Here is a 14,025-nt window from a genome sequence, read left to right as displayed (position 1 = left end):
TCATTTGGGGATATTTGTAGGCCTTTGCAACCCTCACATATCAAAAATCATGAATTTCATTTTTTCACAAAACTCCCCACCAAGCCATCTACCTATGTCGTGGTCCACCGCTAAGCTTGGCCACGTGCAAAACCCTCCGAACTCAAAACTTTCGTACACCAAGAATTTCATGGTATTCATTTGGGGACATTTGTAGGCCTGTCCAACCCTCACATCTCAAAAACCACGAATTTCATTTTTTCACAAAACTCCCCACCAAGCAATCTAGCTATGCCGTGTTGCACTCACAACCTTGGCCATCTGCAAACCCCTCCGAACTCAAATCTTTCGTGCACCAAGAATTTCATGGTATTCATTTGGGGATATTTGTAGGCCTTTGCAACCCTCACATATCAAAAATCATGAATTTCATTTTTTCACAAAACTCCCCACCAAGCCATCTACCTATGTCGTGGTCCACCGCTAACCTTGGCCACGTGCAAAACCCTCCGAACTCAAAAATTTCGTGCACCAAGAATTTCATGGTATTCATTTGGGGACATTTGTAGGCCTTTCCAACCCTCACATCTCAAAAACCACGAATTTCATTTTTTCACAAAACTCACCACCAAGCCATCTACCTATGCCGTGGTGCACCGTCAACCTTGGCCACGTGCAAAACCCTCCGAACTCAAATCTTTCGTGCACCAAGAATTTCATGGTATTCATTTGGGGACGTTTTTAGGCCTTTCCAACCGTCACATCTCAAAAACCACGAATTTCATTTTTTCACAAAACTCCACATCAAGCGATCTGCTATGCCGTGGTGCACCGCCATACTTGGCCATGTACAAAATCCTCCGAACTCAAAAATTTAGTGCACCAAGAATTTAATGGTATTCATTTGGGGACATTTGTAGGCCATTCCAACCCTCACATCTCAAAAACCACGAATTTCATTTTTTCACAAAACTCCCCACCAAGCAATCTAGCTTTGTCGTGGTGCACTGACAACCTCTGCCATGTGCAAACCCATCCGAACTCAAAACTTTCGTGCACCAATAATTTCATGGTATTCATTTGGCGACATTTGTAGGCATTTCCAACCCTCACATCTCAAAAACCACGAATCTTATTTTTTCACAAAACTCACCACCAAGCCATCTACATATGCCGTGGTGCACCGTCAACCTTGGCCACGTGCAAAACCCTCCGAACTCAAAATTTTCGTGCTCCAAGAATTTCATAGTATTCATTTCGGGACATTTGTGGGCTTGTCCAACCCTCACATCTCAAAAATCACGAATTTCATTTTTTCACAAAACTCCCCACCAAGCCATCTACCTATGTCGTGGTGCACCGCCAACCTTGGCCACGTGCAAAACCCTCCGAACTCAAAACTTTCGTGCACCAACAATTTCATGGTATTCATTTGGGGACGTTTTTAGGCCTTTCCAACCCTCACATCTCAAAAACCACGAATTTCATTTTTTCACAAAACTCCCCACCAAGCAATCTAGATATGCCGTGGTGCACCGCCAACCTTGGCCATGTGCAAACCCGTCCGAACTCAAACTTTCGTGCACCAAGAATTTAATGGTATTCATTTGGGGACATTTGTAGGCCATTCCAACCCTCACATCTCAAAAACCACGAATTTCATTTTTTCACAAAACTTCCCACCAAGCAATCTAGCTTTGTCGTGGTGCACCGACAACCTTGGCCATGTGCAACCCCATCCGAACTCCAAACTTTCGTGCATCCATAATTTCATGGTATTCATTTGGAGACATTTGTAGGCATTTCCAACCCTCACATATCAAAAACCACGAATCTCATTTTTTCACAAAACTCCCCACCAAGCAATCTAGCTATGCCGTGGTGCACCGACAACCTGGGCCATGTGCAAACCCCTCCAAACTCAAACTTTCTTGCACCAAGAATTTCATGGTCTTCATTTGGGGACATTTGTAGGCTTTTCCAACCCTCACATCTCAAAAATCACGAATTTCACTTTTTCACAAAAACTCCCCACCAAGGCTTTTACCTATGCCGTGGTGCACCGCCAACCTTGGCCATGTGCAAAACCCTCCGAACCCAAAACTTTCGTGCACCATGAATATAATGGTATTCATTTGGGGACATTTGTAGGCATTTCCAACCCTCGCATTTCAAAAACCACGAATTTCATTTTTTCACAAAACTCCCCACCAAGCAATTTACCTATGTCGTGGTGCATCAACAACCTTGGCCATGTGCAAACCCTTCTGAACTCAAAATTTTCGTGCACCAAGAATTTCCTGCTATTCATTTGGGGACATTTGTAGGCCTTTCTAACCCTCAAATCTCAAAAACAACGAATTTCTTTTTTTCACAAAACTCCCCACCAAGCCATCTAGCTATGCGGCGGTATACCAACCAACTTGGGCAAGTGCAAACTCCATCCAATTCAAAACTTTCGTGCACCAAGACTTTTACAATACTCATTTGGGGACATTTGTAGGCCTTTCCAACCCTCACATCTCAAAAACCACGAATTTCATTTTTTCACAAAACTCCCCACCAAGCAATCTAGATATGCCGTGGTGCATCGACAACCTTGGCCATGTGCAAACCCCTCCGAACTCAAACTTTCGTGCACCAAGAATTTCATGGTATTCATTTGGGGACATTTGTAGGCCTGTCCAACCCTCACATCTCAAAAACCACGAATTTCATTTTTTCACAAAACTCCCCAACAAGCAATCTAGCTATGCAGTGTTGCACTCACAACCTTGGCCATGTGCAAACCCCTCCGAACTCAAATCTTTCGTGCACCAAGAATTTCATGGTATTCATTTGGGGACATTTGTAGGCCTTTGCAACCCTAACATATCAAAAATCATGAATTTCATTTTTTTCACAAAACTCCCCACCAAGCCATCTACCTATGTCGTGGTCCACCGCTAACCTCGGCCACGTGCAAAATCCTCCGAACTCAAAACTTTCGTGCACCAAGAATTTCATGGTATTCATTTGGGAACATTTGTAGGCCTTTCCAACCCTCACATCTCAAAAACCACGAATTTCTTTTTTTCACAAAACTCCCCACCAATCCATCTACATATGCCGTGGTGCACCGTCAACCGTGGCCACGTGCAAAACCCTCCGAACTCAAAACTTTCGTATACGAAGAATTTCATGGTATTCATTTGGCGACATTTGTAGGCCTGTCCAACCCTCACATCTCAAAAATCACGAATTTCATTTTTTCACAAAACTCCCCACCAAGCCATCTAACTATGTCGTGGTGCACCGCCAACCTTGGCCACGTGCAAAACCCTCCGAACTCAAAACTTTCGTGCACCAAGAATTTCATGGTATTTATTTGGGAACGTTTTTAGGCCTTTCCAACCCTCTCATCTCAAAAACCACGAATTTCAATTTTTCACAAAACTCCCCACCAAGCAATCTAGATATGCCATGGTGCACCGACAACCTTGGCCATGTGCAAACCCCTCCGAACTCTAACTTTCGTGCACCAAGAATTTCCTGCTATTCAATTGTAGGCCTTTCTAACCCTCAAATCTCAAAAACCACGAATTTCATTTTTTCACAAAACTCCCCACCAAGAAATCTAGTTATGTCGTGGGGCACCGCCAACCTTGGCCATGTGCAAACCCCTCCGAACTCAAACTTTCGTGCACCAAGAATTTCATGGTATTCATTTGGGGACATTTGTAGGCCTTTCCAACTCTCACATCTCAAAAACCACGAATTTCATTTTTTCACAAAACTTCCCACCAAGCAATCTAGCTATGCCGTGGTGCACCGACAACCTTGGCCATGTGCAAACCCCTCCGAACTCAAACTTTCGTGCTTTCCAACCTTCACATCTAAAAAACCACGAATTTAATTTTTTCACAAAACCTCCCACCAAGCAATCTAGATATGCCGTGGTGCACCGCCAACCTTGGCCATGTGCAAAACCCTCCGAACTCAAAACTTTCGTGCACCAAGAATTTAATGGTATTCATTTGGGGACATTTGTAGGCCTTTCCAACCCTCACATCTCAAAAACCACGAATTTCATTTTTTCACAAATCTCCCCACCAAGCAATCTAGCTATGTCGTGGTTCACCAACAACCTTGGCCATGGGCAAAACCCTCCGAACTCAAAACTTTCGTGCACCAAGAATTTCATGGTATTCACTTGGGGACATTTGTAGGCCTTTCCAACCCTCACATCTCAAAAACCACAAATTTCATTTTTTCACAAAACTCCCCACCAAGCCATCTACCTATGCCGTGGTGCACCGCCAACCTTGGCCACGTGCAAAACCCTCCGAACTCAAAATTTTCACGCACCAAGAATTTCATGGTTTTCATTTGGGGACATTTGTAGGCCTTTCCAACCCTCACATCTAAAAAATCGTGAATTTCATTTTTTCACAAAACTCGACATCAAGCGATCTAGCTATGCCGTGGTGCACCGCCATACTTGGCCATGTACAAAATCCTCCGAACTCAAAAATTTAGTGCACCAAGAATTTAATAGTATTCATTTGGGGATATTTGTAGGCCATTCCAACCCTCACATCTCAAAAACCACGAATTTCATTTTTTCACAAAACTCCCCACCAAGCAATCTAGCTTTGTCGTGGTGCACCAAGAAACTTGGCCATGTGCAAACCCCTCCGAACTCTAACTTTCGTGCACCAAGAATTTCCTGCTATTCATTTGGGGACATTTGTAGGCCTTTCCAACCGTCACATCTCAAAAACCACAAATTTCATTTTTTCACAAAACTCCCCACCAAGCAATCTAGTTGTGTCGTGGTGCGCCGACAACCTTGGCCATGTGCAAACCTCTCCGAACTCAAAACTTTCGTCCACCAAGAATTTCATGGTATTCATTCGGGGACATTTATAGGCCATTCCAACCCTCACATGTCAAAAACCACAAATTTCATTTTTTCACAAAACTCCCCATCAAGCCATCCAACTATGCCGTGGTGCACCGCCAACCTTGAGCATGTGCAAACCCCTCCGAACTCAAAACTTTCGTGCACCCAAAATTTCATGGTATTCATTTGGGGACATTTGTAGGCCTTTCCAACCCTCACATCTCAAAAACCACGAATTTCATTTTTTCACAAAACTCCCCACCAAGCAATCTAGATATGCCGTGGTGCAACGACAACCTTGGCCATGTGCAAACCCCTCCGAACTCAAACTTTCGTGCACCAAGAATTTCATGGTATTCATTTGGGGACATTTGTAAGCCTTTCCAACCCTCACATCTCAAAAACCACGAATTTCATTTTTTCACAAAACTCCCCACCAAGCAATCAAGTTATGCCGTGGTGCACCGACAAACTTTGTAACACCCCAATTTTGGGACGTCACGGAACGTTAGAAAATTTTTGCATTTCGCGAAAAAAGAAATAAACATTGAAAATGTACTAATTAAAAACTTTTAATTTAAAAGTAAATAGGTAATCCAAATGTTAATTTGAAATAATAATAATATTAAATAAACAAAGTTCCAACTAAATACTAGAAATTAAAAGAAAATTTCATAGTCTTCACTGTTTGATTTAAATCAACAAAATAAACCATAAATTCCCGAGTCCACTCCATCCTTTCCGATATCTACTTCGAGTCAGAAATATCTGCATTACCGTCTGCTCCCGTATAACACACACATTATACGATCATCGCACAGGCAACAAACATACAAACAAACAAATAGGGGTAAGCTAACCATAAACAATGATATTCATAAAAGAAATTCATAAATAAAACATGTCCAATAATACTCAACGTCTCATTCAAGTAACACGAAAACATTATAGTCGCATTTCATCCTTGATCTGAACACAAACTCGAAATCCAAACAATCATACTAAACCAAACAAAGCATCACCTTCATCTAAAATCTTCATTAGATTACACCAAGAATTTTCAAGCAAATCAAAATACTCTCAACATTCTACCCATGAGAATTTCATATTGCCAACTAAATATTCACCATCACTGCTTGAAAAATAAGGCCTCCCGATCAAACCATATTCATTTATCGGTTGCATATTTAATACACACCAGATATTTAATAAAATACGTAGGAACAACGAAAAATAATTTAAAGTTCAACCTGCACTTAAACATTTCTAAAGAGAACAACGAAAATAACTTATCATGTATAACAAAGTCAACACGCTACCCCAAATTTCTTTTCGCACAACAATAGAAAATAAAGCAAGCAAAGACCAACAACTTTTCACCCTTTATTCACATGAACACTTAAGCTAAAGGAGGGAGAACCCCATGGCACGGTCTGCACCTAAAATGAAGGAACCCAACTACATCAAAAGAGATATGATTGGTTTAGAGAAAGAAAGAAAAACACAAAACAACCCCGTGGCCCCCACCACCTCATGTATTTACGTATGGTAGTAATTAAAAGAAAGAGAAAAAAATTAAGAGAAAGAGAGAGGAACGGCTGGAGACGTGAAAAAGACAAAACAAAACATGCCTTTATGTGAAATAAATGAAAAGGGAAGAAAGAGAAAAAGTTTAGGAACCCATTCTCATCCCTGCAAAGTGAAGAAACACAAAACCAAACCATGCAATTCTCTAATGATAAAACCAAATATACTGCCCGAACGAAATCCGTGAAGTCCCTTGCACCCCATGAACATGCCTTATGCAGTTTATTATAAAAAGGTAAGCCAAAAGAGGAAAAAAATAAAAAAAATAAAAGAACCACCGCATGAACCCATGCAAACCAAACTGCTACACCATTAACCCACTGTTATACTATGAACCCTCGGCCTTGCACCGTAACTGTCAACACTCTTCGCTGTGCAGAAAAAGGAAAAGAACCACCCTACTTTCATGCAATTCTGAAACAGTCTATCATGCTGCACCTGAACCAATCCCACGCTGCACCTGAACCAACTCCATGTAATCTGTGTCTGAACCAATTTCCACCAAACCACACGGCCATAATCTTTGTGAAACGAAACACAACGTGCTTCCACCACGAAACCACGGATCTACGCCTCCTGAACTTCATACAAATTAAAGAAGGAGAGAAGAACCTAACAACTAAAGGACCTTTCTAACCCGTGGCTGCACCCTATGCATGAAACAAGGGAAGAATGATGCAAGAAAACAAACAGAGACACCATGCACACGTCTAACCATCCAACTCACACCAAGCTTTATACAATATTGGAATGATAGCACACCCACATAATCCATGGCAGAAAAGACAATATACAAAAGATTAACTTCTCTCTACACTCCACACATGTTTTTCAAGTTTTCATTCATCAAGCAAACAAAACAAGAGAAGAAAGTAAGGTTGGCTTCCCCTACCTCTCTAGATGATTCCTCTTCTCTACCACAGCCACTGGAAACTCTAACTTGCACCCTTTCTCTCTTTTCCTTCTCCCGTCCTACCGCTTTTTCTTAAAGAAAACTTTTAGGGTTTAGCTTTATCTAATCCCACCCAATAATTCTGTTAAGATTCTAGCCCATTTTATTTTTCTTATCATTTAACTCCAAAAGATATAACAAAAAAACAGAAAGCGAAAAAAATAAAACAAACTGTTGCAGTGTTTTGAAATCCAATATTCTGCATGCTCCTGGAAACACAATTCATTTACGCTTCATGGGCCCCACACCTTTAAAGGAGAGAAAAAAAAAATATGAATTCTAAAACAAACACAAACACAGCTCTACGCCAGCCAGGTTTCGAACCCTGCACCTGCTCCTCTATAAACGGATCTCTCACCACTAGGCTATAGGCCATCACATGACATTATGCACATTATAAGACTTAAAGCCCTTAAACTCCACTAACCTTAATTCCTTAAATCACTTAAATAATTATTACAAACACCACAACAACTTAAATCACTCAAATAATAATTATTTTCTATTTCATAATTTAATAACCTAATTAAATTAAATGAATCAACAATATTAATCTAGCCATTAATTTTCTTTCTATGTATTTTCCTTTAATGTAATTTTTCCCGGGTCTTACAAACTTGGCCATGTGCAAACCCTTCCGAACTCGAACTTCCGTGCACCAATAATTTCATGGTATTCATTTGGGGACATTTGTAGGCCTTTCCAACCCTCACATCTCAAAAATCGCGAATTACATTTTTTCACAAAACTCCACATCAAGCGATCTAGCTATGCCGTGGTGCACCGCCATACTTGGCCATGTACAAAATCCTCCGAACTCAAAAATTTAGTGCACCAAGAATTTAATGGTATTCATTTGGGGACATTTTTAGGCCATTCCAACCCTCACATCTCAAAAACCACGAATTTCATTTTTTCACAAAACTCCCCACCAAGCAATCTAGCTTTGTCGTGGTGCACCGACAACATTGGCCATGTGCAAACCCATCAGAACTCCAAACTTTCGTGCACCAATAATTTCATGGTATTCATTTGGCGACATTTGTAGGCATTTCCAACCCTCACATCTCAAAAACCGCGAATCTCATTTTTTCACAAAACTCCCCACCAAGCAATCTAGCTGTGTCGTGGTGCGCCGACAACCTTGGCCATGTGCAAACCTCTCCGAACTCAAAACTTTCGTGCACCAAGAATTTCATGGTATTCATTTGGGGACATTTGTAGGCCATTCCAACCCTCACATGTCAAAAACCACAAATTTCATTTTTTCACAAAACTCCCCATCAAGCCATCCAGCTATATCGTGGTGCACCGCCAACCTTTGGCATGTGCAAACCCCTCCGAACTCAAAACTTTTGTGCACCAAGAATTTCATGGTATTCATTTGGGGACATTTGTAGTCCTTTCCAACCCTCACATCTCAAAAACCACGAATTTCATTTTTTCACAAAACTCCCCACCAAGCAATCTAGATATGCCGTGGTGCACCGACAATCTGGCCATGTGCAAACCCCTCCGAACTCAAACTTTCGTGCACCAAAAATTTCATGGTATTCATTTGGGGACATTTGTATGGCTTTCCAACCCTCATATCTCAAAAACCACGAATTTCATTTTTTCACAAAACTCCCCACCAAGCGATCAAGTTATGCCGTCGTGCACCGACAACCTTGGCCATGTGCAAACCCCTCCGAACTCAAAACTTTCGTGCACCAAGAATTTCATGGTATTCATTTGGGGACATTTGTAGGCCATTCCAACCCTCACATGTGAAAAACCACAAATTTCATTTTTTCACAAAACTCCCCATCAAGCCATCCAGCTATGCCGTGGTGCACCGCCAACCTTTGGCATGTGCAAACCCCTCCGAACTCAAAACTTTTGTGCACCAAGAATTTCATGGTATTCATTTGGGGACATTTGTAGTTGTTTCCAACCCTCACATCTCAAAAACCACGAATTTCATTTTTTCACAAAAGTCCCCACCAAGCAATCTAGCTGTGCCGTGGTGCGCCGACAACCTTAGCCATATGCAAACCCCACAGAACTCAAACTTTCATGCACCAAGAATTTCGTGGTCTTCATTTGGGCAAATTTTTAGGCCTTTCCAACCCTCACATCTGAAAAACCACGAATTTCATTTTTTCACAAAACTCCCCACCAAGCCATCTAGCTTTGTCGTGGTGCACCGACAACCTTGGCCATGTGCAAACCCATCCGAACTCAAAACTTTCGTGCACAAAGCATTTCATGGTATTCATTTGGGGACATTTGTAGGCCATTCCAAGCCTCACATCTCAAAAACCACGAATTTCATTTTTTCACAAAACTCCCCACCAAGCAATCTAGCTTTGTCGTGGTGCACCGACAACCTTGGCCATGTGCAAACCCATCCGAACTCAAAACTTTCGTGCACCAATAATTTCATGGTATTCATTTGGCGACATTTGTAGGCATTTCCAACCCTCACATCTCAAAAACCACGAATTTCATTTTTTCACAAAACTCCCCACCAAGCAATCAAGTTATGCCGTGGTGCACCGACAAACTTGGCCATGTGCAAACCCTTCCGAACTCGAACTTTCGTGCACCAATAATTTCATGGTATTCATTTGGGGACATTTGTAGGCCTTTCCAACCCTCACATCTCAAAAATCGCGAATTACATTTTTTCACAAAACTCCACATCAAGCGATCTAGCTATGCCGTGGTGCACCACCATACTTGGCCATGTACAAAATCCTCCGAACTCAAAAATTTAGTGCAGCAAGAATTTAATGGTATTCATTTGGCGACATTTTTAGGCCATTCCAACCCTCACATCTCAAAAACCACGAATTTCATTTTTTCACAAAACTCCCCACCAAGCAATCTAGCTTTGTCGTGGTGCACCGACAACATTGGCCATGTGCAAACCCATCAGAACTCCAAACTTTCGTGCACCAATAATTTCATGGTATTCATTTGGCGACATTTGTAGGCATTTCCAACCCTCACATCTCAAAAACCGCGAATCTCATTTTTTCACAAAACTCCCCACCAAGCAATCTAGCTGTGTCGTGGTGCGCCGACAACCTTGGCCATGTGCAAACCTCTCCGAACTCAAAACTTTCGTGCACCAAGAATTTCATGGTATTCATTTGGGGACATTTGTAGGCCATTCCAACCCTCACATGTCAAAAACCACAAATTTCATTTTTTCACAAAACTCCCCATCAAGCCATCCAACTATGCCGTGGTGCACCGCCAACCTTTGGCATGTGCAAACCCCTCCGAACTCAAAACTTTTGTGCACCAAGAATTTCATGGTATTCATTTGGGGACATTTGTAGTCATTTCCAACCCTCACATCTCAAAAACCACGAATTTCATTTTTTCACAAAACTCCCCACCAAGCAATCTAGATATGCCGTGGTGCACCGACAATCTGGCCATGTGCAAACCCCTCCGAACTCAAACTTTCGTGCACCGAAAATTTCATGGTATTCATTTGGGGACATTTGTAGGGCTTTCCAACCCTCATATCTCAAAAACCACGAATTTCATTTTTTCACAAAACTCCCCACCAAGCGATCAAGTTATGCCGTCGTGCACCGACAACCTTGGCCATGTGCAAACCCCTCCGAACTCAAAACTTTCGTGCACCAAGAATTTCATGGTATTCATTTGGGGACATTTGTAGGCCATTCCAACCCTCACATGTGAAAAACCACAAATTTCATTTTTTCACAAAACTCCCCATCAAGCCATCCAGCTATGCCGTGGTGCACCGCCAACCTTTGGCATGTGCAAACCCCTCCGAACTCAAAACTTTTGTGCACCAAGAATTTCATGGTATTCATTTGGGGACATTTGTAGTCGTTTCCAACCCTCACATCTCAAAAACCACGAATTTCATTTTTTCACAAAAGTCCCCACCAAGTAATCTAGCTGTGCCGTGGTGCGCCGACAACCTTAGCCATATGCAAACCCCACAGAACTCAAACTTTCATGCACCAAGAATTTCATGGTCTTCATTTGGGCAAATTTTTAGGCCTTTCCAACCCTCACATCTGAAAAACCACGAATTTCATTTTTTCACAAAACTCCCCACCAAGCCATCTAGCTTTGTCGTGGTGCACCGACAACCTTGGCCATGTGCAAACCCATCCGAACTCAAAACTTTCGTGCACAAAGCATTTCATGGTATTCATTTGGGGACATTTGTAGGCCATTCCAAGCCTCACATCTCAAAATCCACGAATTTCATTTTTTCACAAAACTCCCCACCAAGCAATCTAGCTTTGTCGTGGTGCACCGACAACCTTGGCCATGTGCAAACCCATCCGAACTCAAAACTTTCGTGCACCAATAATTTCATGGTATTCATTTGGCGACATTTGTAGGCATTTCCAACCCTCACATCTCAAAAACCACGAATCTCATTTTTTCACAAAACTCCCCACCAAGCAATCTAGTTGTGTCGTGGTGCGCCGACAACCTTGGCCATGTGCAAACCTCTCCGAACTCAAAACTTTCGTGCACCAAGAATTTCATGGTATTCATTTGGGGACATTTGTAGGCCATTCCAACCCTCACATGGGAAAAACCACAAATTTCATTTTTTCACAAAACTCCCCATCAAGCCATCCAGCTATGCCGTGGTGCACCGCCAACCTTGGGCATGTGCAAACCCCTCCGAACTCAAAACTTTCGTGCACCAAGAATTTCGTGGTATTCATTTGGGGACATTTGTAGGCCTTTCCCACCCTCACATCTCAAAAACCACGAATTTCATTTTTTCACAAAACTCCTCACCAAGCAATCTAGATATGCCGTGGTGCACCGACAATCTGGCTATGTGCAAACCCCTCCGAACTCAAACTTTCGTGCACCAAAAATTTCATGGTATTCATTTGGGGACATTTGTAGGCCTTTCCAACCCTCATATCTCAAAAACCACGAATTTCATTTTTTCACAAAACTCCCCACCAAGCAATCAAGTTATGCCGTCGTGCACCGACAACCTTGGCCATGTGCAAACCCCTCCGAACTCAAAACTTTCGTGCACCAAGAATTTCATGGTATTCATTTGGGGACATTTGTAGGCCTTTCCAACCCTCACATCTTAAAAACAACGAATTTCATTTTTTCACAAAACTCCCCACCAAGCCATCTACCTATGCCGCGGTGCACCGACCAACTTGGCCAAGTGCAAACTCCATCCAATTCAAAACTATCGTGCACCAAGACTTTTACAGTACTCATTTGGGGACATTTGTAGGCCTTTCCAACCCTCACACCTCAAACCACCAATATGCCGTGGTGCACCGACAACCTTGGGCATGTGCAAACCCCTCCGAACTCAAACTTTCGTGGACCAAGAATTTCATGGTCTTCATTTGGGGACATTTGTAGGCCTTTCCAAACATCACATCTCAAAAACCACGAATTTCATTTTTTCACAAAACTCCCCATCAAGCCATCTACCTATGCCATGGTGCACCGCCAACCTTGGCCATTTGCAAACCCCTCCGAACTCAAAACTTTCGTGCACTAAGAATTTCATGGTATTCATTAGGGGACATTTGTAGGCCTTTTGCAACCCTTACATCTCAAAAACCACCGAATTTCATTTTTTCACAAAAGTCCCCATCAAGCAATTTACCTGTGCCGTGATGCGCCGACAACCTTAGCCATATGCAAACCCCACAGAACTCAAACTTTCATGCACCAAGAATTTCATGGTCTTTATTTGGGCACATTTTTAGGCCTTTCTACCCTCACATCTAAAAAACCACGAATCTCATTTTTTCACAAAACTCCCCACTAAGAAATCTAGCTGTGTCGTGGTGCGCTGACAATCTTGGCCATATGCAAACCTCTCCGAACTCAAAACTTTCGTGCACCAAGAATTTCATGGTATTCATTTGGGGACATTTGTAGGCCATTCCAACCCTCACATGTCAAAAACCACAAATTTCATTTTTTCACAAAACTCCCCATCAAGCCATCCAGCTATGCCGTGGTGCACCGCCAACCTTGGGCATGTGCAAACCCCTCCGAACTCAAAACTTTCGTGCACCAAGAATTTCATGGTATTCATTTGGGGACATTTGTAGGACTTTCCAACCCTCACATCTTAAAAACCACGAATTTCATTTTTTCACAAAACTCCCCACCAAGCCATCTAGCTATGCCGCGGTGCACCGACCAACTTGGCCAGGTCCAAACTCCATCCAATTCAAAACTATCATGCACCAAGACTTTTACAGTACTCATTTGGGGACATTTGTAGGCCTTTCCAACCCTCACATCTCAAACCACCAAGCAATCTAGCTATGCCGTGGTGCACCGACAACCTTGGCCATGTGCAAACCCCTCCGAACTCAAACTTTCGTGGACCAAGAATTTCATGGTCTTCATTTGGGGACATTTGTAGGCCTTTCCAAACATCACATCTCAAAAACCACGAATTTCATTTTTTCACAAAACTCCCTATCAAGCCATCTACCTATGCCGTGGTGCACCGCCAACCTTGGCCATTTGCAAACCCCTCCGAACTCAAAACTTTCGTGCACTAAGAATTTCATGGTATTCATTAGGGGACATTTGTAGGCCTTTTGCAACCCTTACATCTCAA

At 42.4% G+C, this 14,025-nt stretch overlaps 1 long non-coding RNA gene across 1 annotated transcript; it reads right to left on the bottom strand.

Moving 5' to 3' along the window:
- Window positions 1-5,467: 5,467 nt before the first annotated feature.
- On the bottom strand, window positions 5,468-7,467 carry LOC146882274 (uncharacterized). The gene is made up of 2 exons (XR_014985203.1): window positions 7,344-7,467; window positions 5,468-5,644 (listed from the first exon to the last, which is right to left on the bottom strand). It is a non-coding gene; the product is annotated as an uncharacterized LOC146882274 (long non-coding RNA).
- Between the last annotated feature and the right edge of the window lie 6,558 nt (window positions 7,468-14,025).

The sequence above is a fragment of the Vigna unguiculata genome, chromosome 10 (assembly GCF_037176805.1).
Source record: "Vigna unguiculata cultivar grain cowpea cultivar isolate G323 ecotype 2 chromosome 10, ASM3717680v1, whole genome shotgun sequence".
NCBI classification, from domain to species: Eukaryota; Viridiplantae; Streptophyta; class Magnoliopsida; order Fabales; family Fabaceae; genus Vigna; species Vigna unguiculata.
The sequence above is the reverse complement of the archived record's forward strand: the minus strand, read 5'-3'. Positions and strand labels throughout refer to the sequence as shown.